The 12,030-nt window shown below is 46.5% G+C and overlaps 1 protein-coding gene and 1 non-coding gene across 2 annotated transcripts in view; one reads left to right on the plus strand and one right to left on the minus strand.

Moving 5' to 3' along the window:
* Window positions 1–12,030, minus strand: part of KATNAL1 (katanin catalytic subunit A1 like 1) — a 306,368-nt gene that overhangs the window by 219,473 nt on the left and 74,865 nt on the right. The gene's annotated exons all lie outside the window — the stretch shown is intronic.
* On the plus strand, window positions 8,656–8,758 carry LOC126066634 (U6 spliceosomal RNA). Its single transcript, XR_007515213.1, has one exon. It is a non-coding gene; the product is annotated as a U6 spliceosomal RNA (small nuclear RNA).

Raw genomic sequence — 12,030 nt, forward strand, 5'->3', positions numbered from 1 at the left:
GGCACAGTGGTTAAGAGCTCATCTGCTAACCAAAAGGTCAGCAGTTCGGATCCACCAGTCACTCCTTGGAAACCCTAGGGGACAGTTCTACTCTGTCCTGTGAGTTGGAATCAACTCGACAGCAATGAGTTTGGAGTTGATACAAATTGCTTGGTCTTCTGACCTCAAGAGGCAGCAGAAACCTCACGGTCTTAACAATACTAACACAAAGATGACACTATTGACCTCGGCTGTGGGTCCCCAGATTGTACCATTTTGCAGGCCAGATTTTTTTTTTTTTAAATGATTGTAGGAACATCATAGAGTGACCAACTGTTAATTTGGCCAAATAGGATTATTAGGCTTAAATTAATCCTTGTCCAACTCTTCATTTGCTCATTTATTCATTCAACAATTCTAGTAAATATTCTGCTTCAAGCCCTGGGGTTATAAAGCAATCTTACAATCAAGTCAGTAGAAGATTATAAAGGGTCACGCTAATTTCCCTTGCTAAAATTTCATCATTCACTTCACTTGGTACCTTTGGTTAAAAAAAAATACCTTCCAGAATTTACCAGTAAACTCGTTGCCATCGAGTTGATTCTGACTCACAGTGACCCCATGTCTGTCAGAGAAGAACTGCGCTCCGTAGGGTTTTCAATGGCTGACTTTTCCAGAAGTAGGTCTCCTGGCCTTTCTTCCAAGGCACCTCTCAGTGGACTCAAACCTCCAGGCTTTCAGTTAGCAGACAAGTGTGTTCAGCACTTGCATCACCCAGGGACTCCATTAACAACATCCCTGTTACCCTGTTGCTATCGAAGTGATTCCGACTCATAGTGACCCCGTGTGACACAGTAAAGCTAACTGCCCCGTAGGGTTTCCAAGGCTGTAATCTCTAAGAAGCAGATCATCACATCTTTCTCCCGAGGAGCTGCTGTGGGTTCAAAGGGCCAAGCTTTCCGTTTGCAGCCGAGCGCTTAACCACTGCACCACCAGGGCTCCTTTTTAACAGCGTAAGAACTCTGAAATGCCCAGAGAAAAGACATTGTGGGAAAATATAAATTATATTCAAATAAATTTAGATGTCACTTTTGCTGAAGACTTTTTTTTCCCCCTCACCCAGATGTGGTAGCTTAAGGTCCCAGTTTTATACCCTTAGTCTTTGGGAGAACCCTAATTGAGTCCTACCATTTTCCACAGCCTTTTTATAGTCACAGCATCTAGGGTAGCGTTCTCCTTTCTTTTTCAACATGTCACATTTCTTGGCAGAAGTATCTTGCAGAAAGCACCAAAATTTTTTAAATAGCAGAAAATCAAAATTTCACACCTCAGATCTCTCTTTTAGATTACTTCTTCCTGTTAAATCTTTTTTTCCATTTTCACTTTATTTCAGTTGTTAAGAATTGGAAATTTGACTCCAACGTTGTTCAATCAATCATCTTGTAGGATGTTGCTGCCAAGGGACATTTGCTCTGAATTTAAAATTCCTCAATTGAAAGGGGAGTCCCTGGGTGTACCAAATGGTTCACGTGCTCAAGTAGTAACTGAAAGGCTGACAGGTCTAACCTACCTAGAAGTGCCTTGGAAGAAAGGTCTGGCAATCTACTTCTGAAAAATCACCCATTGAAAACCCTGTGGAGCGCACATCTACCCTGACCCACATGGGGTCGCCATGCCTCGGAATTGACCCAAGGCAACTGGTTTACTGGTAAATTAAAAGGACTTTGTTTTTTTTTGTTGTTTTTTTTTTTTTTTGCAGACACAGCTGCTCAGTGGCTTGGCTGGGTTCAGGCTCTTGTCATCTCGCACTCGAATTCCAAGGAAGGACTCTGGGATGATGGCCTTCCCGCTTTCTCTGCTTCAGTTTAACTTGGCTGCTGTCTAAGATTTTCTTTCTAAAATGTCAGCTCTGCTCTTGAGCCCAATGTAAAGGTTGTTTGTCATCGCCTTAAGGAGCCCCGGTGGCGCAGCGGTAAAACCACTTGGCTGCTAACCAAAAGGTCAGCGGTTCAAATTCACCAGCCGCTCCGTGGGAGAAAGAGGTGGCAATTTTCTGTGAAGATTTACAGCCTCCGCAAACCCTGTGGGGCAGTTCTACTCTGTCCTATAGGGTCGCTAGGAGTCAGCGGGTGAGGAGGAAAGGCTGCGTTCAAACAGAAAGTACCCCAAGATGCAGTGTAGGAACCACAGGGAGGGCGCTCGCTGACCCGGAGGCCACGTGGTCTCGGCCACTTCCAGCTGAGTCACCATGATCTCCAAATCTTTCGCTTTCTCTCTGAAGCTGTTTTCCCTCCTCTGCTCAGTGACTAACTCTATCGTCAATCTGACCCAGTTTGCTTGGCGAGATGTGATTTTTTTTTTTTTTTTAAACTCCTGCTACTTTCACTGGTCACGATTCTCCCAGACATTTAGCGACTCCCTCTCGGCACTGCTGTCAGAACGCGATTGATAGCACTCTCCCCAGCTGTTCGCTCCCAGCCTCCCGTCTCTCCCTGGCCAAGCCAGCCTGCCTTTGCCTGTCTTTGCAGCATTCTGGTATCTCCTGAGTCTCCTTAAAATAGACAGATAAACACTAATCTCCAGGGGAAGTTGCAGTGCAGACCCCACAGATCTGTACCGGACTCCCAATCCGCTCTAGAAGGCAGCTAGAGGAGAGTAACTTAATAGTTGTCACCCATTTGTATGGGGCTTTTTTTTTTTTGTCACTTACAAAGCACTTTTGACTTCCATGATCTCATTTAATATACGCGATAATCCACAGGGCAGGTTTAAGCAATTCTTCCATTTTATAAACAAGAAAATCTTATTTCTAAAGATTATATATTTATTTGTGTGTGTGTGTGTGTGTGTGTGCACGTGTGTAGGAAATTTAGACTCAAACAGTCTCAAAGAGGGAGGCCCTGGGTGGTGCAAACAGTTAACATGCTTGGCTGCTAACTGAAAGGTTGGTGGTTCGAACCCACCCAGAGGTACCTCGGAAAAAACGCTTGGCAATCTGGTTCCAAAAGGTCACAGCCATTAAAACCCTATGGAGCACTGTTCTACTCTGACACATACGGGGTCGCCATGAGTCAGAACCCACTCAATAGCAACTGGTTTAGAGTCAAGTAAAACACTTGTCTACACAGTAAATAAAGGACCCCCGGTGGTGCAACAGTTAAGCACTTGGCTACTAACCAATAGGTTGGCCATTCGAACCCAGCCAGACGCTCCTCAGAAGAAAGGGCTGGCAATCTGCTCCTGTAAAGAGTACGACCTAGAAAACCCTATGGGGGCAGTTCTACTCTGTTACAAGGGTCACTATCAGTCAAAACTGACTTTATGGCGCCCAACAACAACAACTTTGTAACGTGGAGGAGTTCCCGTATGGTTACGCACTCAACTACTAACTGAAAGTTTGGCAGTTTGAACCCACCCAGAGGAGCCTCGGAAGAAAGGCCTGGCGATCTACTGCTGAAAAAAATCAGTCCCTGAAAACCCTCCAGAGCACAGTTCTGCTTTGCACGCACCAGATCGCCATGAGTTGACGTCCACTTGATATAACTGGTTTTTATTTTTGTTTTATTGTAAGTTGGAGGAGTCCTGGAGCTGCTTCCCCCAGGCCGACTCCCAAATCTGCCTTCAGTGACCTTGGAAATCTGGGACAAGATACAAACCAGGACTTTTTTTTTCCCCCACCCAGAGAATCAGCTGTTAAACATTTACTAGCAGACCACTGTGTATAAACAAGCTCCAAGTGAGCCAGTTAACCTACTGCAGTGAACGAAGAGTTTGACATAAAATTGTGGCCAGATAAACAGATATGGTTAATTGTATCATGTATCACTTCATTAATGAAAGCCTGATAGGAATGCTACCTACAGTGACTCAGCAGTTCGTTCCATTTACCGTATATCCTTGGAAGCCCATTTACGGTATATCCTTGGAAGCCCATTTACCGTATATCCTTGAGAGTAAAGAAATGGGCTATCATTACGTCTTTTCTTTCTTTTTGTTTCTGGTTGCAAAGCTCCTGCTGAAGAATTTATGCGGAGTAAGCATTAACTCGCCGTGAGCTGGAATCGACTAAACCAGCAATGGGTTTGATTTTGGTATTTAAAAATTTTTAGACTATCCCTGAATATCCAGCCTTCCTTTTTGTTGTTGTGTTGTGTTGTGTTTTTCTCTTCAGAAGATTAATTGCAGAAAAGCCCAGGAATGCAACCATTTCCTGCTCCTGGCAAGCACCCACAGCTCTGCAGAGACGAAAAGGCGAGGCCAGGAGAGACTCCTGCCTGAAACAAGGGCTGAAGCCGTGAGACCCTTAGAAGGTTAATAAATGGTGAGAAGTTGCCACTCTCTGCCATCCAGTTCCTCACCTGTGAGGCCACAGTACTAGAAGATTAATAAAAATTTGCAGGCTCATAAAGCAGTTTTGTGGAGGAAAGACTGCTTTCCCTGTTGAGAAACCCAGGCTGGGTCAGCAGAGCAGCCGGGCAGCGGGCTGGCATTTGCTGCTCTGCGCTGCCTTTAACCACCTTAATTAGCACTCACTCGTCGTGTGTCTTCGCCCCTTCTTCCCCAGCAGAACTTGACCTGATTCTGCTCGCTCTTTCCCAGTCTATTCCCGTTTCCTGCCCCAACTTGTCCTTCCTCTTTGCATTCTGCTTTGGGTTTTATTTTCTGCCTTGCTCGTTTCTTTTGCAGGGACTTCGGCATTTCATTTCTTCTGATCACCTTGGATATTCAAATAATGATCCAAGCTTCTGGTCTCTTTCATGTCATGCACTCATTAAATTCCTCTTAAGGGCCAGGCACTCTGCCAACTGTTATGGGGGGATTTGAAGATACCCAAGTTGTGCTCCCTGTCCTCAGAGACTTTGTCATCTAGGGAAGGGGATAATAATATCTATTGATAAGGAGGGAACCCTGGTGGCGTAGTGGTTAAGAGCTATGGCTGCTAACTAAGAAGTCGGGGCAGCTTGAATCCACCGGGCGCTCCTTGGAAACTCTATGGGGCAGTTCTACTCTGTCCTATAGGGTCGCTATGAGTCAGAATCGACTTGATGGCACTGGGTTTGGTTTTTTTTTGGTTATTGATAAGGATGGGCCCTGGTGGCACAGTGGTTAAGCATTTGGCTGCTAACCAAAAGGTTGGCGGTTCGAAACCACCAGCAGCTTCTTGGAAACCCTGTGGGGCAGTTCTACTCTGTCCTATAGGGTTGCGATGAGTGGGAATCGACTCGAGGGCAAAGAGATTTTTTGTTGTCAAGTCGACTCTGAGCATGACAACCTTGTGTATTACAGAAGGAAACACAGCCTGTCCTTGCGCCATATTCATGATCTTTGATGTGTCTGAACGCACTGCTGTGGCTACTGTGTCAATTCGCCTCATGGAGGGTACCCCTCGTTTTCACTGACCCTCCGCTTTACCAACCATGAGGTCCTTGTCTAGCGAAGTCTTGCCACCCGCCCTTCTAAGGGGCATTCTGGTTGTATTTCTTCTAAGGCCAATTTGTTCATTCTTCTGGCAGTCTGTGGTATATTCACTATTGATTTGTAATATCTGCTTATATGTTTGTTTCTTCCAGTAAGTGTGAGCTCCATGAGGGCCCATTAAATTAAAAACAAAAAAAAGTTGCCATCACGTCGATTCCAAATCACAGCAACCCTACAGGGCAGAGTAGATCTGCTCCCTAGGGCTTCCAAAGAGTACCTGGTGGATTCCAACTAATGACCTTTTGTTTAGCAGCTGAATGCTTAACCACTGCACCACCAGGGCTCCTTCTTGAGGGCAGGGGTTGTGTTTCCCATTGCTGATTGTCCAGCCCCTAGATCACTGATTGGTCAGTCATAGAACGGAACTACCTATGGAGGAGCCCTGGTGGTGCAGACGTTAAGCACTTGGCTGTTAACTGAAAGGTTGATGGTTCGAACTCAGCAGCAACTCCTCAGGAAAAAGACCTGGTGACTTGCTTCCATAAAGATAACAGCCTAGAAAACTCTATGGGGGCAGTTCTACTCTGTCACATGGGGTTGCTACAAGTCAGAACTGACAGCAACAGGTAACCTATAGCGTGACAATCTCAAGCAAGCTTCAGCAGAGGAGTATCAGCAACTCTGGCCTTCTAGAAGAAATGCCCAAGGTCGCCACCAACCCTAAACATGTACACAGCATCTCATCCTGTGGGCCTCTCTCTACTATTCAAACATCACCCATATTCCCTGAAACAGAGGAGTGGGGGAGGGGAGGGTTCCCGTGGACTCCTAGCCTTTAGCCCTGATTATCCTTCCCAGTGTCCAGGTGGACCTGAGACACTGGCCAAGACCCAAACCCCTTTACCAGGACCTAAAGTCACCCAAGGCTCCCCAGTCACCTGGACACACACACACACAGGTCTAGCGTCCCCTCCCCTGCCACAGCCCTGCCCTGACATCCCCCCACATGACTCTCCCATGATCTAAAGAGTCCAACCACTGGCTTGGCCCAACTTAACAGCAGCCCAATGGCATCTGACCTGTCCCCGTGCAAACAACTTGCTTGACACTCTACCAGAATTCTGGCTGCCCCAACCTCCTGTGGCCACAGAGGAAGAACTGACCATATGATAAGTGGACAGTGGAAAGGGCTGCCCGTGCTTCTCAGCCTAGTGTGCAGAGAGGGGAAACACGCTCTGGCCTGGGATATAAGTTCCGTTCCCCCTTTTGACACTGACTGAGTCCTAACAGGTGCGTGGCACCGACCAACTGGCTTACAAAAGTAAGTTTAGCGTCATGAGTAAAAGCATCAGCTTCATCGTAAGAGCACGGGTTCAAATCCCAGGCCTGCCATTTAGTAGTTGCGTGACCTTGGGTAAGTTACTAAACTTTCAGGGCCTCCGTTTCCTATCTGTAAAATGGGGATGATAATAATAGTACTTCCCTCAATAGGATGGCTCTGAGCACTAAATGAGTTAACAAAAGAACAGTGCCTGAAATACAGTGAGAGCTACACAAGTGTTGTTGTTGTTAGTTGCTATCCAACTCATGCTCCAACTCTTGGCGACCCAAGGTCCAGCAGAATGAAACATCGCCCAGTCCTGCATGATCTTCACGATAGTTGGTGTGATGGTTAAGGCTGTGTGTCAACTTGGCTGGGCCGTGATTCTCAGCGGTTTAGCAGTCATATGATGTTGTGATCACATCCATCATAAGACCTGATATAATGTGATCACCTCCATGATGGAATCTGCTCTGAGTAGCCAATCAGTTGAAAGGGAGTTTCCTCGGGCGTGTAGCTTGCATCAGATGTAAGTGGACATTCTGGCAAGGCTTGTGGCCTTTTGCTCAGTCTGGGTCCTGCAGCTGGCTCCTGTTTGTCTGACCTCCTGTTCTTGGGACTTGAGCTAGCAGCTTAACTGCAGTCTTGTCTGCTGATCTTGGGATTCATCGATCTTCACAGCCTGTGAACAAGAGAACTGCTCTCTGACCTGCCGATCTTGGGTTTGGCAGCCCGTGTGGCTACATGACTCAGGAGAAGACTCTATCCTGACCCACGGACTTGGGACATTCCAGCCTCTACAATCATGGTGAGCCATTTCCATGATACAGCTCTCTTGATATATATATATTTGTGCACTTTACTGATTTTGCTTTTTTTTTTTTTTTAGAGAACCCAGCCTAAGACAGTTGGTATGCCCGAGTCCCTTGTTGCAGCCACTGTGTATTGTGAGTGCCTTCTAACCTAGAGGGCTCATCTTCTAGCACTATGTCAGACAGTACTCTGTTGTGATCCATAAGATTTTCACTGGCTACTTTTAAGAGAGCACCAGGCCTTTCTTTCTGGCCTGTCTCAGTCTGGAAGCTACACTGAAACCTGTCCACCATGGGTGGCCCTACTGGTATTTGAAATACTGCTGGCATACCTTCCAGCATCACAGCAATATGCAGGTCACCACAGTAGGACAAACTGACAGACAGTGGTGGACACAAGTATTAGCTATCAATATTTATGTACTTTATCTCATCTACTCCTCCCAGGAAACCCTGGTGGTGTAGTGATTAAGTGCTATGGCTGTTAACCAAGAGGTCAGCAGCTCGAATCTGCCAGGCACTCCTTGGAAACTCTACGGGGCAGTTATACTCTGTCCTATAGGGTCGCTATGAATCGGAATCGACTCAACGGCAGTGGGTTTGGTTTTTTTTTTTCACTCCTCACAAAAACTTCATTTTACAGCTAGGAAACTGAGGTTTGACATGCGAACCACACCAGATGTGAGCATCTCCAGCATCCACGTCCTCAACCACCAAGGTCATGTTCAGTCTGAGGCCCTCAGCCATGAAAGCCATGACATGAGGCCTCTATTCCCAGAGGTTAAACATCCATGTATAGATATTGCTTATCATTTTACAGGAAATGTGCTCTGACCTAATACGAAGGTAAGAAATGTCTCCTACTAAAAAAAACTAACAAGGAGCTCTCGTGATGCAAACGGTTAAGCACTCAGCTGCTAACCAAAAGGTTGGCGGTTCAAACCCACCCAGCGGCTCTGTGGAAGAAAAGACCTGGTAATCTGCTCCCATAAAGATTACAGCCTAGAAAACCCTGTGGGGCAGTTCTGCTCTGTCACATGGGGTCGCTATGAGAGGAATCAGCTCGAGGGTAGCCAGCAACAACAAAAAAACCCTAACAGTTCTTTTTATGAAAACATAAATAATGCTCTCTTCAGCGGCCCATATACTAAAATTGGAACGACACGGAGAAGATTAGCAAGGCCCTGTGAAGGCTGACATGCAAATTCATGACACGGTCCATATTTTTCTACTCAGCCATAATGGCAGAGTAGAATTGCCCCCGAGGGTTTTCTAGGCTGTAATCCTTAAGGAAACAGATCATCAATTCTTTCTCCTGCAGAACGAATGGGTGGGTTCAAACCGCCAACCTTTTAGGCAGCAACTGAGCGCTTAAGCATATGCACCACCAGGGCTCCTTAAGCTTGTTAACGGTGGCGGAATGACTTGGGAAAGGATAGGGAGAATGGATGCTACGACTTGAACGTCGTCAATGCCACTGAAGCGCACATGCAGAGATTGGTAGTGACCGTATACTTTCACTACAGTTAAAAATAATGAATGGATAAAAATCCTTTTTTTTTTTTAATTGTGCTTTAGGTGAAGGTTTACAGAGCAAATTAGCTTCTCATTAAACAATGAATATACAAATTGTTTTGTGACGTTGGTTGCCAGTCTCGTGATGTGTCAACACTCTCTCCTTCTCAACCTCGGGTTCTCCATTAACATTCATCCAGCTTTCCTGTCCCCTCCTGCCTTCTCGTCCTTACCGCTGGGCTGGTGTGCCCATTTGGTCTCGTACACAGGGTTGAGCCATGTATATTATTGTTTGTTTTATGGGCCTGTCTAATCTTTGGCTGAGGGGTGAACCTCAGGAGTGATTTCAGTACTGAGTTAAAAGGGTGTCTGGGGGCCATACTCTCAGAGTTTTTTCAGTCTCTGTCAGGCCAGTAAGTCTGGTCTTTTTTTGTGAGTTAGAATTTTGTTCTACATTTTTCTCCAGCTCTGTCTGGGACTGTCTATTGTGATCCCCAGCAGAGCAGTTGGTGGTGGTAGCTGGCACCATCTAGTTGTGCTGGACTCAGTCTGGTGGAGTCTGTTACTTGTGGTCCATTAGTCCTTTGGAATAATCTTTCCCTTGTGTCTTTGGCTTTCTTCTGAACGAATAAAAATCTTTCCTTATCATCTGATCAAGCCACGCCACTAACAGGAAAATGACACGGCAGCTGAGGAAAGGCTCAGGGTCCTGAGTTTGGACTCAGTGCTGTCAGCGGGCAATGACATCACGCTCTGGGAACATCAGGGTCTGGGGCACACACAGATGGGGCTGCAGATGGGCCCTGGGGGCCGTCAGCTGCAAAGGTCGTCCGGCAGGAAACACGCTGTTGACTGGCAGTTTCCAGGCTGTGTGACATAACTGCCAGGTCACACTTCTGCAGTTACAGCCCCGCAGGGAACGGCCACATGAAACAAGCACTGGTTACTATCATTTGGAAAGGCTCAGGCAGTGGCCCTTCTACGTCTGAGGGAAGACAGGAAGGAAAAGTTGACTTCAGTTCAGAGTTTGCGGTAACAGAAGGTGCGATAAATAGGATTGCTGCGCTCAGATGATTGCTGAGGCTCCCAAGCCTTTGCCTTTGGCTTTGAAAGGTTATAAATACGCTGGACTAGTGAACTATAAGCGGCCTTGGTTGCACAATGGTTAAGCGCTCGGCTGCTAACCAAAAGGTTGGAGGTTCAAACCCACCCTGTTGATTTGCTCCGTGAAGACTACAGCCGAGGCAACCCCATGGGGCAGCTGTACTCTGTCACGTGGAGTAGTTACCAGTTGGAATTGACTCCACAACCCAACAACAACAGTCAAGCATGAGGAGGCCGTGGGTAGTGCAAATGGCTACGTGCTGGGCTACTAACCAAGAGGTTGGCAGTTTGAACCCACGCAGAGGTGCCTCAGAAGTAAGGCCTGGAAATCTGCTTCCGAAAGGTCACGGTCTTAAAAACTCCGTGGGGCACACAGCTCTACTCTGCACCTATGGAGTCGCCATGAGTCGGAGTCGACTCGACAGCACCTAACAACAGTCAAGTATAGCCCACCAGTCACGAATTATCAGTCATTTTTCGGCTGTTGTTAAACTTTCTTGAAACCTCTTGTTCTGAAAGACTAAGCAAATAGCTTCTAATGCCCCAGCCGTGGGGTTTTAAGCTTTGCCACAAAGCAGTTTAGATGATCCTTTGTCCAAGCGGCTCCACATGGCTGCAGGCTCACAGGACACCCGGTTGGAACTCTACCTGAAACCTTCCTGTCCCTGACTTTGGTGCTGATTTGAAGGCTGGGCCTGACCGCTCAGTGCTCAGGGATAGGTGCTTCAGGAATGCTTCTTCCAGCCCGCGGTTTGCGCATACCCCCGGCCTCAGAGGCTAGATAAGTCACATACAGAATGCAGGGCGGCCTGTTACCTGTAAAACACAGTGGATATCTGTGTTCGGAGAGGTTACTAATGCACTAAGGAGCCCTGGAGGCCCAAATAGTTAAGCACTCAGCTGCTAACTGAAAGGTTGATGGATCAAAATGACCCAGCAGCTTCTCAGGAGAAAGACCCGATGGTCTGCTCCAGTAAAAATTACAGCCCAGGAAACCCCACGGGGCAGTTCTACGCTGTCACATGGGTTTGCTATGAGTCGGAATTGATTTGACCACACCCAACAACAATACGCTCAAGAATCTGATATTAGAAGTTGTTTGCTTTCAGGAAGGGGACATTATACCAGAAAGAAAATTACACGACAGTAATCCACAGTGTACATTTGCAGTATAATCCGTATACCTGCTTAACTGGGGCGTCTTTGAAATTTCCATCTTTGGTGTAAGATGACACACACACACACCCCAATGGTAAGCATATATGCCCTGCAGCCTGAAACCTCAGTGCTCAATAATATGAAAAGACATTCGAATCATTTGTCTGACTCCACTGGAGGCTCCTTCTTCCAACGTAAGCTCCTTCACTTTTTAAAATGTGCTCCAGTAGATTTTTAGTTTATCTAGATTCTCTGTAATTACATTTCGTATACTGTCCTTTCATCTTAATTAGAAGAAAAATACTCTTCCAAGCATTTGCTTTATTTGTTGTCAAGCTGAGAAAACAGCTTCCCTCCAGGTTTACCCAAATCTGAGGAACATACAAATGGAATGTTTTTGTCCTCCATTTCTTTGCCGTAAAACGCATTGGCCGGACTTGTCCTGGCTCTTTAAGCCGGTTGGTTGAGCAATATTTGGTCAGGCCACCTTTACAACACATTTGCTTTTCCCTCTTTATTGTCCCCTCGTACAAACAGTATTAAATATTTCATGACCTGTGGGGTTTGTGGCTGGCAGTGTGGCTAAGCCAGAAGCTATTTTGAGCTCTTCCCTGGCAGTGGCTCGGTATGGCCTTTGCTCAAATACTGGTCTTTGCTCTCCTCTATTCTCTATTAGACCCAGTGAGTTACCAGCACATACAATACCCTGAGTTGCATCCTGTT

The sequence above is a fragment of the Elephas maximus genome, chromosome 23, assembly GCF_024166365.1.
Source record: "Elephas maximus indicus isolate mEleMax1 chromosome 23, mEleMax1 primary haplotype, whole genome shotgun sequence".
Taxonomy (NCBI): domain Eukaryota; kingdom Metazoa; phylum Chordata; class Mammalia; order Proboscidea; family Elephantidae; genus Elephas; species Elephas maximus.